A 12,487-nucleotide genomic window follows, 5' to 3' on the forward strand; every position below is an offset into this window, starting at 1 on the left:
TCTAACTTCCAATATTTACTGGATCATCAAAAAAGCAAGAGAGTTACAAAAATAAACGTACTTTTGCTTTATTGACTACACCAAAGCCTTTGACTGTGTGGATCACAAGACACTGTGAAAAATTCTTAAAGAGATGGGAATACCAGACTACCTGGCCTGCCTCCTGAGAAATCTGTATGCAGGTCAAGAAGCAACAGGTAGAACTGGACATGGAACAACAGACTGGTTCCAAATAGGACAAGGAGTACGTCAAGGCTGTATATTGTCACCCTGCTTATTTAACTTCTATGCAGAGTACATCATGAGAAACGCTGACTGGATGAAGCGCAAGCTAGAATCAAGATTGCCAAGAGAAATATCAATAACCTTAGATATGCAGATGACACCATCCTTATGGCAGAAAGTGAAGAGGAACAAAAAAGTCTCTTGATGAAACTGAAAGAGGAGAGTGAAAAAGTTGGCTTAAAGCTCAACATTCAGAAAATGAAGATCATGGCATCTGGTCCCATCACTTCATGGCAAATAGATGGGAAAACAATGGAAACAATGAGAGACTTTATTTTGGGGGGCTCCAAAATCACTGCAGATGGTGATTGCAGCCAGGAAACTAAAAGACACTTGCTCTTTGGAAGAAAAGTTATGACCAACCTAGATAGCATATTAAAAAGCAGAGACATTACTTTACCAGCAAAGGTCCATCTAGTCAAGGCTATGGTTTTTCCAGTAGTCATGTATGGATGTGAGAGTTGGACTATAAAGAAACCTGAGCACCAAAAAATTGATGCTTTTGAACAGTGGTGTTGGAGAAGACTCTTGAGAGTCCCTTGGACTGCAAGGTGATCCAACCAGTCCATCCTAAAGGAAATCAGTCCTGAATATTCATTGGAAAGACTGATGCTGAAGCATCAGTCAACTCATTTGAAAAGACCCTGATGCTGGGAAAGATTGAAGGTGGGAGGAGAAGGGGACAACCAAGGATGAGATGGTTGGATGGCATCACCAACGCGATGGACATGAGTTTGAGTAGTCTCTGGGAGTTGGTGATGGACAGGGAAGGCTGGCATGTTGCAGTCCATAGGGTCACAAAGAGTCAGACACAACTGAGCAACTGAACTGAACTGAACTCTGACTTCTGAACTATACCCCAATCTCAGTCTTACTGGCGCCAGCAATCATCTCCTAGTTTCCAGGTACAAAGAACTCCTTCAATTCTGCATTGCCTTTGACCTTTCCATAGAATTTAACCTTGTTGATTATGCCTCCTTTGAAAATGGCACCTCCATTTTTAAACACTACACTTCTGGTTTTCCTCTCACTCCTTTGATAATTCCCACTCAGACACGCATATGTTTTGATTCTTTTCCTTCCTCCGCCTCAGATATTTGGTTGTCCCTCATGGCCCTCCAGTCACCTCATTCCCTCTTGAAGTATTCTATGTGGTTTATTTTCTCCAGTCTCAGGGTAGCAATTATAATAGATACCACTCACTTCATAGCCTAAATGAACGGTATTCCTAGAACTGTACAGGGCCACAATCTGTGCGACCCAACACATAATCTCAGATCTGTGTTTAGTCCAAGGACTCATATCTCCTTCCTTGATTTTGCACACTTTGTTGATTTCATCAGTTATATGAATTAGCCTATGGATAGTTACACCTATACAACCACTGCCAAATCTATACCTGCAGGACTGAATACCCTAAACATCCAGATCTGTGTTTCTAACTTTCTAATGGACATCTCCACCAAGAACTTGAAGAAGTTCTACATTGTGTTAAAAGCTACACTCATCATCCAACTCTTCAAACCTGTTCCCCCCTACTCTATTCAATATTTTAGTTATGACCCAACAGTATGCCCACTGCTGGGCATACACTCCGAGGAAACCAGAATTGAAAGAGAAACATATACCCCAATGTTTATCGCAGCACTGTTTATAACGGCCAGGACATGGAAGCAACCTAGATGTCCATCAGCAGATGAATGGATAAGAAAGCTGTGGTACATATACACAATGGAGTATTACTCAGCCATTAAAAAGAATACATTTGAATCAGTTCTAATGAGGTTGATGAACTGGAGCTGATAATACAGAGTGAAGTAAGCCATAAAGAAAAACATCAATACAGCATACTAACATATATATATGGAATTTAGAAAGATGGTAACGATAACCCTGTATGCGAGACAGCAAAAGAGACACAGATGTATAGAACAGACTTTTGGACTCTGTGGGAGAGGGAGAGGGTGGGATGATTTGGGAGAATGACACTGAAACATGTATAATATCATGTAAGAAACAAATTGCCAGTCTAAGTTCGATGCAGGATACAGGATGCTTGGGGCTGGTGCACTGGGATGACCCAGAGAGATGGTACAGGGAGGGAGGTGGGAGGGGGATTCAGGACTGGGAACACGTGTACACCCTTGGCAGATTCATGTTGATGTATGGCAAAACCAATACAATATTATAAAGTAAAATAAAATAAAAAAAGAAATAACAGCAAGAAAAAAAAAAAGAGCTTAAGGATGGGCTTGGATGTTTTTAAAGCTTGTTCATTTACTCCTGGGAATGCTTTTGTAACTTCTGGATAAATTTAGCTGTTAAACTCTCTCTTAATTTCAGTTAACATATCTGTTTACAAGACTGCTCAAACTGTAATTATAGTTACGAAATTGTTGTTATATGGCAGCCTGAACGGGAGGGGAGTTTGGAGGAGAATGGATGCATGTATATGTACGGCTGAATCCCTTTTGCTGTTCACCTGAAACTATCACAATATTGTTCGTTAATTGGTTATATCCCAATACAAAATAAAGGGCTACTTGTGGCAAAAAAGGAAAAAAAAAAAAAGAAAAAGCTTTTATACAGTCATTTCCCCAAGGTAGAAATTTAGGAGCCAAACTTAATTCTCTCCTCTCTCCATCCAAATCCAATCAGTTACTGTGTCTTGTCAAATCTAACTCTGAAATGTTTTTTGAATCTGTCACTTCTTATCCATTTGTACATAATTTCATTTATATAACACATGTGGTCATTTCCTTTTTTCATGTGACTTGACCTAGTCTTAAGGTGCCTTGATGTTACAAGTTACTTTTGCCTATTCATGTTTTTTTGTCCATTCTCACTATTTTCTGAAAACCTTTGCTGCTTTTCCCTGCTGTTTTCTTTAACCAAGTGATGTCATTTTCCAAACTCTTGTTGAAAAAATAATTTTCAACTCAAAAATTACTTCCTTTAAAATGTTTGCTAATCTTTTGCTGGTTTGATTCTCCTCCATGAAATATTACCCTTTTCTGTGTTCAGGTTCTCACAGACTTTATTCATGTTACTAGTAAAACACCTTTGATAATAATCACTACTTAAAAAACACTTGTTTCCTTTATTAAACTGTTAATTCTTTCAGGGCAGGAATCAGGAGTCTGAAATATATTAATAAATAAGTGATTCACACATAGAAGGTATTCAATAAATTTGAGGTTTTATATTGCCCTCCTAGCATCTGAATTGAAGATCTAAACAGATTTTTAAATATAGCATGAGGTGATTCTCATCCAAAAAAGCATATTTTAATGCAAAGTATTCAGTGATGCTACTTATGAAAATAAAGGGAAATTGACAAAAACATAAAATGTGTACAGTTCCTGAAACTCATAGCTGCCATTAAGTTTCACAATGATTTGAGGTGGTATTACTCACTTTGTCTGTTTGTGACTCAGTGATTATAAGGAAAGGTTTCTTGATTTTTGCAGCTCTACTGGCTTTCATTTTCTATGACCAGCTTTCTATGACAAGCTCCATAGTCTTGAAAATGAACTGCTCATTAAACATATTTATGCCTTAAATATACCTCATAATAAGTAACATTTATGAACCCACACTTATATTATTTATGAACCCATCTTTTTATTTTGTTCTCAAAAATAAATCAGGAGAAATGCATCTACTACCAATTCCAGGTGACTACAGAGCAGAATGCTTTCCTCTTGCTAAATCTAGACTCAGTTTTGCTCCCCTCATTCATATTCTCCTCATTCGCCTTCTCTTGCTGACTTCCTCAACTCTGCTTGCCTGTCTTCGGCTTGGTTGGCTTCTCATTCTCTCTTCAAACTCTATATTTACGTCTTTCAGAGTTGAATTTTTTCATTTGGTTTATGCAAGCAGAGTTCAAAGAACAGTGGAAAAAAGGCTGAATACTAGATATAAGATTAGAAAGGATCGAGAAGTCACTTGGGAAGAAGGAACACTGGACCCTTGATATATTGTGTTTCCACCGGTTTCAGAATCCAGTTACAAAAAAGGATCCCTTGCAGTACTCTTATTGACTAAATCCTCTACTCATGTTATTCAAAATACATTCATTTATTTTTTTATTCATTCATTTATCCAAAGCCTTTGACTGTGTCGATCACAATAAATTTTGGAAAATTCTGAAAGAGATGGAAATACCAGACCATCTAACCTGCCTCTTGAGAAATCTGTATGCAGGTCAGGAAGCAAGAGTTAGAACTGGACATGGAACAACAGACTGGTTCCAAATAGGACAAGGAGTACGTCAAGGCTGTATATTGTCACCCTGCTTATTTAACTTATACACAGAGTACGTCATGAGAAACGCTGGACTGGAAGAAACACAAGCTGGAATCAAGATTGCCGGGAGAAATATCAATAACCTCAGATATGCAGATGACACCACCCTTATGGCAGAAAGTGAAGAGGAACTAAAAAGCCTCTTGATGAAAGTGAAAGAGGAGAGTGAAAAAGTTGGCTTAAAGCTCAACATTCAGAAAACAAAGATCATGGCATCTGGTCCCATCACTTCATGGCAAATAGATGGGGAAACAGTAGAAACAGTGTCAGACTTTATTTTGGGGAGCTCCAAAATCACTGCAGATGGTGATTGCAGCCATGAAATTAAAAGATGCTTACTCCTTGGAAGAAAAGTTATGACCAAACTAGATAGTATATTCAAAAGCAGAGACATTACTTTGCCAACTAAGGTCCGTCTAGTCAAGGCTATGGTTTTTCCTGTGGTCATGTATGGATGTGAGAGTTGGACTGTGAAGAAGGCTGAGCGCCGAAGAACTGATGCTTTTGAACTGCGGTATTGGAGAAGACTCTAGAGAGTCCCTTGGACTGCAAGGAGATCCAACCAGTCCATTCTGAAGGAGATCAACCCTGGGATTTCTTTGGAAGGAATGATGCTAAAGCTGAAACTCCAGTACTTTGACCACCTCATGCGAAGAGTTGACTCATTGGAAAAGACTCTGATGCTGGGAGGGATTGGGGGCAGGAGGAGAAGGGGATGCCCGAGGATGAGCTGGCTGCATGGCATCACTGACTCGATGGACGTGAGTCTGAGTGAACTCCGGGAGTTGGTGATGGACAGGGAGGCCTGGCGTGCTGCAATTCATGGGGTCGCAAAGAGTGGACATGACTGAGCGACTGAACTGAACTGAACTGAACTGAACTGAACTGAAGTGTGTACCTAATATACTCCAAGCTCTGCTCTAGACTAGAAGGACACTTCAGAGTTCACATAGTTCCTTTTCAAATAGGGCATCCTTTGCATTCTTAGATGCAAAGAGGATGTAGGCAATAAGCAAATAGATCCATGACACACCAGTAGGTTAAATATGTTATGCAGAGAAAGACTAACAAGGCAATGGGATAGAGAGGGGAGATTGTATTATTTTACTTAGAATAGTCAAGAACTGTCTCTTTCTTGGGATGGCATTTGAACGGAGGCAGATGTGACGAAAGGAAATGAGCCATGGGATTATCAGGGAGATAAATGCACCTGGCATGGGGAAGAGTACGTGCAAGGGTCTGAGACCCTGAAGCAGCATAGTGCTTGGAATTTATATCAGTCAGGGTCTCTGTAGAGTGATTTGAGTACAGCCTCATCACAAGTCTCTGTGTAAAGAGCAAAGAAAGTGCAAGGAAGTCGGGAAAAATACAGTGTGTATGACTAGTAACAGTGGGTCTCTATTATTCATATTAGGCTTGAAGGGATGGGGTGCTAGGTTGGTGGCAGGAATCCCTGGACAGAGAGGAATGTGCAGAGAGGGCTGCTTTATAGGATTGGACTCCTTTTAATAAGGAGAACCTGCAGGGAGAAAGCTAGTGGATACAAACTCTGTCCTATCTTCCTCTGATCTCTTAGCAGTGATCCCTCTTGGTTGGAACCTGAGGGCTAAGGCACCCACTGATGGAGTCCCTAACTTTCTTCCTACCAAGGCACAGAAGAAAAGAGAGAAACATGAAGGGTGGACCTTGAGGAACAAATAGAGGGAAGTCAACATAGCAAAGGACTCAAGGAGCCCAGAATGTCTGGAATCTAGTGAATAAAAGGGAGAAGGGAGATGAGAGTAGGAAGAAGAGGGACAGCTCAGGTAGGGATTTATATCCTGGACTTGGAATATGCAGTTTATTCTAAGTGATGTGTGAAGCCATGGAGTGTTCTGAGCATGGATAGGAGCATGAGGACCATTTGGGAATATTACAGTAAACCAGAAGAGAAATGATGCTGGCTTGGGCTAAGGAAATTGTGGGCATGATGGTGTGAAAAAGGGCCAGATTCCAGATGTATTTGGAAATTAGAGCTATCATAATTTATTTACATTGACTATGAGAGAAAGAGAGGAAGATCAAGGAAGATTTCAGGTTTGGGGCAACAGAAAGAATAGGATTACCATTTACTGAAATGAGAAAGCCTTCAGAAAAAGTAGGTTTCATCAGAAACAAGCTCACAGACTTAGAGAACGAACTTGTGGTTGCTGGGGGGAAGAAGGGATAGTTAGGGAGTTTGGGATTGACATGTATCCTCTGCTATATTTAAAATGGTAAACCAACAAGGTCCTGCTTTATAACAAGAGCACTCTGCTTAATGCTATCTGTCAGCCTGGATGTGTGGGGGGTTTGAGGGAGACACATAGCTGTCCACCTGAAACTATCACAACATTGTTAATCAGCTATAATCCAATATAAAATGAAAGTTTAAAAAAGTAAGTTTCGTAAGTCCATTAGGCACCTATGTAGAAATGTAATATGGGAAGTCTGAAGAGGTTGGGCCTGGGGATATAAGTTTGACAGCTGTTAAATATAGAAGTTATATAAAGCTATGGTACCAGACGTGATCCACCAAGAATTGAGTGTAACTGTATAACAGCACCCTAGCATCATTGGCACAATTTAGTAGACTTTCAATGTAGGGAGCATCCAGCAAAGAAGACTAAGGACTGAAATATGTAATAGTGGGATTCCATTGAATGGCAACTAGATGACAAAGTCTGAAAACAAAATAGCTGTAGTGAGAAAATAACCAGAATATGAGAACCATTGATATATTTTGTGATATTGGGAGAACGTAAAAAAAGAGACAGAAATATAGCTAACTACATTTTGATGATGATTAAAACACAATTTGATCTTACTATTTTTGAAATTCATAGGGTCATCAACTTAGTTGTTAGGTTACCAAAGCTTTCCCTAACAAACGAACATTTTTAAATAGCTTAATTAAGAAGATACCTTGAACTAAGTCTGACCCCAAAACTAAATGTATTTAAATTTATCTGTTGTTCAATTTTTCTGTATTACTATTAATACCTTTGACAGTAGGAAACTATTTTGAAGACCATAGAAAGTTCTAAAATAATTCGTGTATATCCTAAAGATAGGGTCAATGTTCCTGGTATTTTCTTGGAAGTAACAAAGAGCATTTACATGATTCCATATTTTTCTAGTGGTCTTTTTTTTTTAAGTGCATATATCAGCCATATTGAAAGATGATAAACAGAGCCCACTTCTGAGTTTCCTATCCCTTTAATATTTTGCTGGTGGAGGAGGGGCAATAACCAAGGGTATCAGGTGTACATTGCTCATTAAACTAATTAACAGTCCTTTGGGAGCCTTAATGGCCTCCTTCCTTTGTCCAGTTACTGGCAGGAAACTGCGTGGCCAGGTGGTTTTCTGATGCTATAGCATTGCCAAGGGCTGCTACAGACTGGGAAAGGGCTTTAACTTCTCTCTTCTATATCCTCACCTGCTCAGCCTAGGTTTTTCTCTCTCATTTCTACCCTCTTCACACAACTATGTTTGATCATGGGGAATCTGGTAAAAGGCAGCATGTCTTTACTTCCTCTTGAGTTCAAATTCAAGGCTCAAATTCAGTAAGCTAATAGTACAACTCGCTGTCTTACTTCTGTGGTTCATTTTTATGAAAATATAATTTCCCTGCTTAAGAGATGCTTGAGGAATTGCCTTAATCAACCCAGAGTCTCTCTCTTTTTGTTGTGTTGCTATGAGTGTGATCCTTGGTGGAAGTGGCTTGAATTTCATTACACAGAGCACTGTCGGGCTGTTTATTTTCTGTGTCGACAGAACATAGAAACAATTCAAGAAAAGGAGTGGTTGGAGGGGAGGGATTTGATGGTAAGGAAATAGGAATATTTGCTTGTTTGGACTATGGGGCGAATTCAAAGATGGAGACTTTTGTTTTCTGAAACCACGGTGAGCAGTTCCAGTTTCATGTTAAACATCAGGGTTTCATGCAGGATGTAAACATTTCCTGCTGGCCAAGTCTGTTTCTATAATGGTAACCCCATAGGTTCTGTGCTACTTACAATGTAATTGTGCCAAGAGTTCCTGTGTTCAACAGGGGAGGTTAAAAGTCAGTCTGGTTTCGCAGCTGTTTTTGGTAAGAATTGGCTTTCCAGCAGCTCTAAAAACATGCAGTTACACTCCTCAGACAAACATTAATCAGTGGCCATCATCTCACAGAGATACTGCAGAGTTGCCTGGAATGAAACTAAAAAGCTCCCTCTCTGTGGATATATGTAATGGTAGTGGGTAGGGAATTAATTTTAAGTAAGGTCATTATAGAATTTCATTCATAATTCGTCCACGTACATGTTAAGGTGAAAATGAGCAGAACCTGAATCTTTAAATGGTGGATCTAATTTCCCCTTTGACAGTAAGTTTAGAAATGGTTTATCTTCCCTTTCGACTAATCTCAATTTGGCACCAATTCCCATCACTTTAGCTTTAATTTTCTTTTTTCTCCAGTTCCCTTTGAAGTAGTTATTGATTTATAAACAAATACTTAAATGCAAGGAAGAGAGAAAGAACTTGATTTAAAGCAAGCCTGGGGTAAAAAGAATTATTTTGAGATAGGGAAAAGCCCTCTCTCATGGATCTATTTGATAGGTTTGAGTTTTCAAACTTCTTTTTTGTTGTTGTTGTTGGTTGTTTGTTTATTTGTTTTTTAATGGGCTTACATGCTCAATCCGCCTCCTCTGGCCATAGGATTCTCCAGGCAACAGTACTGGAGGGGGTTGCCATTTCCTTCTCCAGGGATCTTCCAGACCCAGAGACTGAACCCGTGTCTCCTGCATTGCAGGCAGATTTTTACCACTGAGACACCTGGGAAGCCCCTTCCTTTAATGGGGAGTTCCTCTATTTCCTTACAATTTCTGTAACTTGTACCCTAGCAGATAGTGTGAGCTGCCTTTGATAAGCCCATTTTAGAGCTTGTTCTGTGATCTAGATCATAAAGTTGACAATGAGAATTATGTCCTTTCACTTGATAAAGGCAGCCAGAATTGGCAGAACAAACATAGGAGATTTTGAAAGTACTTGAAAGAGAAGCTGTCCCCTGGGGTTTTCTGACTAATAAGGTGTATTGTGCATATCTCTTCTCAGGAGGCAGAGGAAAGCTTTAAAAGGAGGGTAGGGTACAGACATCACAAGTATTTTAGAGATACCATAACATGCTAGGGAAAGCCAAAGCTATAATTTTATTAAACCATAATGGAAAGCATAATAAAAATGGTGAAAGCTGCATTTTTCAGGCTGAATTATCCAAATCCCTTGGTTTTCCTGCAAGACTACAAATGAGAAGATGTGTGCAGGGGGCCTTTCTAAGGAAGTGAGTCAGATAAAGTAGCTTCCATGTGCTCTCCCATACACCCCTCACCCAAAATTGAATGAAGAAAAAAAGATGTAGTTGTGCCCAACCAGCTGAAAGTTTTTTAAATTTTAACAAGAAATGATAAGATTATAAAGAGTTCATGACATTTTTCAGATTGTCAGTAGTTCAACAAATAATGTGAAGTTCTTGGTGAACACTGATGAAGATGAATCTTCCTTGGGTCTAAAATGCATAATATTGTTTTTGTAAACAGCATTTCACATTCATGGCAAAAATTAAGACCTTTGTGTATATATAAAGTTTATCTTCTGATGATATAAGTGCCTTGTCACATGTGGCTACTAAGCGTTTCAAGTGGCGCTAATCTGAACTGAGATATACTGAAAATGTGAAATAAATGTAGAATTTCAAATCACAAAAAATGTAAAAATATCACAATAATACTTTTATTTTGATTACATGTTGAAATAATAATCATTTGGATATATTGGGTAAATACAAATACTATTAAAATGAATTTGCTTCACTTTTTAACCTGGCTATTAGAAAATTTCAAATTATAATTTAATTTAAAATAACATTTTATCTTTTATTGAACAACACTGATCTAGGGGCCAACCATGGATATTTATATCTCTACAACTTCAGGCACTGGAGCAGCTTTCAAAAATAAGGGGAAAAAAGAGATTTCAACTGTAGGAGTGAAATAGGGATGAATAGACTTTCACTTGAATATATACAGAAGAGAGTTAAGACAGAAGAAATGGGGCATTAGAGCTAAGGAATCTAAAAGATTGGAGGAACTGAAGACAAGGGTCAGATGATGGAATACGAATATAAAATAACAAGAGTAATGCAGTATACACACACAAACTCACACACAGAGAGCTGCTGTCCTCATGCTTTCACATCCGGGTGTTTGAGTCTCTTTTACTTGGGTTCCAAGTAAATTCAGCAAGGTCAATGCCTTCGTACCTTGGCTCGTGAAATTTCTTCCTGCAACTTTGGGTGGACTCACTTTAACAGTACAAGTTGTAATTATGAAATATATGTCCAGTTTGGTGGGTCTACTAAAGTAGTAATTGTCTATATTTTCATAATTCTTTTTTGTTGGCATCTTACATGTGTTACCTTACATGTGTCAGCCAAAACGTTGAGGTCTGAAACACCAAAGTAATTTGACAAATCTATAGGCTCATATCTTATCTTGGTCTGAACCTTCAAAGTTATATGGAAGAAATATAATAAAAATTGATTCTACAAAGATACCCAAAGCCCTCACCCATCCTTACATGGTCAGGATAATAAAAAGATATATACTGTCCAAAAATAAATTTCCACAGCTCCCTTGGCCTTGGGTGAATGGAAAACTATAGTTTTTAGTTTTATGGATCTCCTAGCCTTCACTAGCACAATGTAGAGGAAATTAAACAATTAATCTTTCTTTTAATTGTGTGGGAATGTCAGTCAGTGAAGTAAACACAACTCATTCCACTCATGCTCAATGAAAGTTATCTACTGTGAAGGATTAGCTGCCACATTCAACAATAACGAAGCTCTTGTTTTCCAATAAAGAGGTTAATTGGCTTCAGAGAAAATACATGTACAGAACACATAGGCCTAATATTGGTTTTGCAAAGGCCCTGTGTGAGGGAAGTTAATGCTTCCTGTTTATTAGCTGTTTTACAACAATCTGCCCTTGACCAATAATTATGCTTACATAGCTGATGCTAATATTGTCAGCCCAACAGCTACTTACTGTGTCCTCTACACCTGTGTGCAATTGAGTTTGTCATCATTCCACACAGTCCTCAGGGCTTGCTCTTTGGTGTTATTTCCTGCATCCAAATAGACTATAGTACCTAGGTGGTTGAAATTCTTTCTGCTGTCCAAAAATGGGCTGCCTTTCCAAGACCTTTAAAAAAAACTTCTAAATGTAACCATCTGTTCAGCAGATTTAACTATGTGGTTAAAAATTAGAAAAACAAAAGTAAGGGACATTTTCTAGACAGACCCGAAAATTTTTCCCAGAAATTCACTCAAGTGTCTCACATGTATTCATTTGGGAAGGTGCTTCTGGAGTTTTAATAGCATACTGCTGGTAGGGGGTCTTGTTAAATTACAGGGTCTGACTTGGTCAGTCTGAGGAAGGGCCTGGTAACCTGCATTTCCAATAAGCCCCCAAATGATGCTGGTTCATGGAGCAAAGTTTGAGTAACAAGACACTGGGCTCCTTTACACCTCAGTCATACTAATTATTCACTCATATTTACTGAAATGGAGACAAGTTACTACTTATGGATGGCAACCTGGCCTTCTGTTTTCCTTGAAAAGGCTCATAAAGTTTGGACACAGAGTGGCTTTCATCGTAGAAATCTCCTGATCAGTTTTGTGAAGGAATTTTTACCATGAGATGACAATGTACTGAGACCAGTTTTGCCACTGAAGATCCACAAAGTCACACAGAGTAATATTAAAAACAATACAGCAGGCCCAAAATGGAGTTGCTTGTGCTAAAGCTCTATGTCACCAAATCAAAACTTACCTTAA

The sequence above is a fragment of the Oryx dammah genome, unplaced genomic scaffold (assembly GCF_014754425.2).
Source record: "Oryx dammah isolate SB20612 unplaced genomic scaffold, SCBI_Odam_1.1 HiC_scaffold_2, whole genome shotgun sequence".
NCBI classification, from domain to species: Eukaryota; Metazoa; Chordata; class Mammalia; order Artiodactyla; family Bovidae; genus Oryx; species Oryx dammah.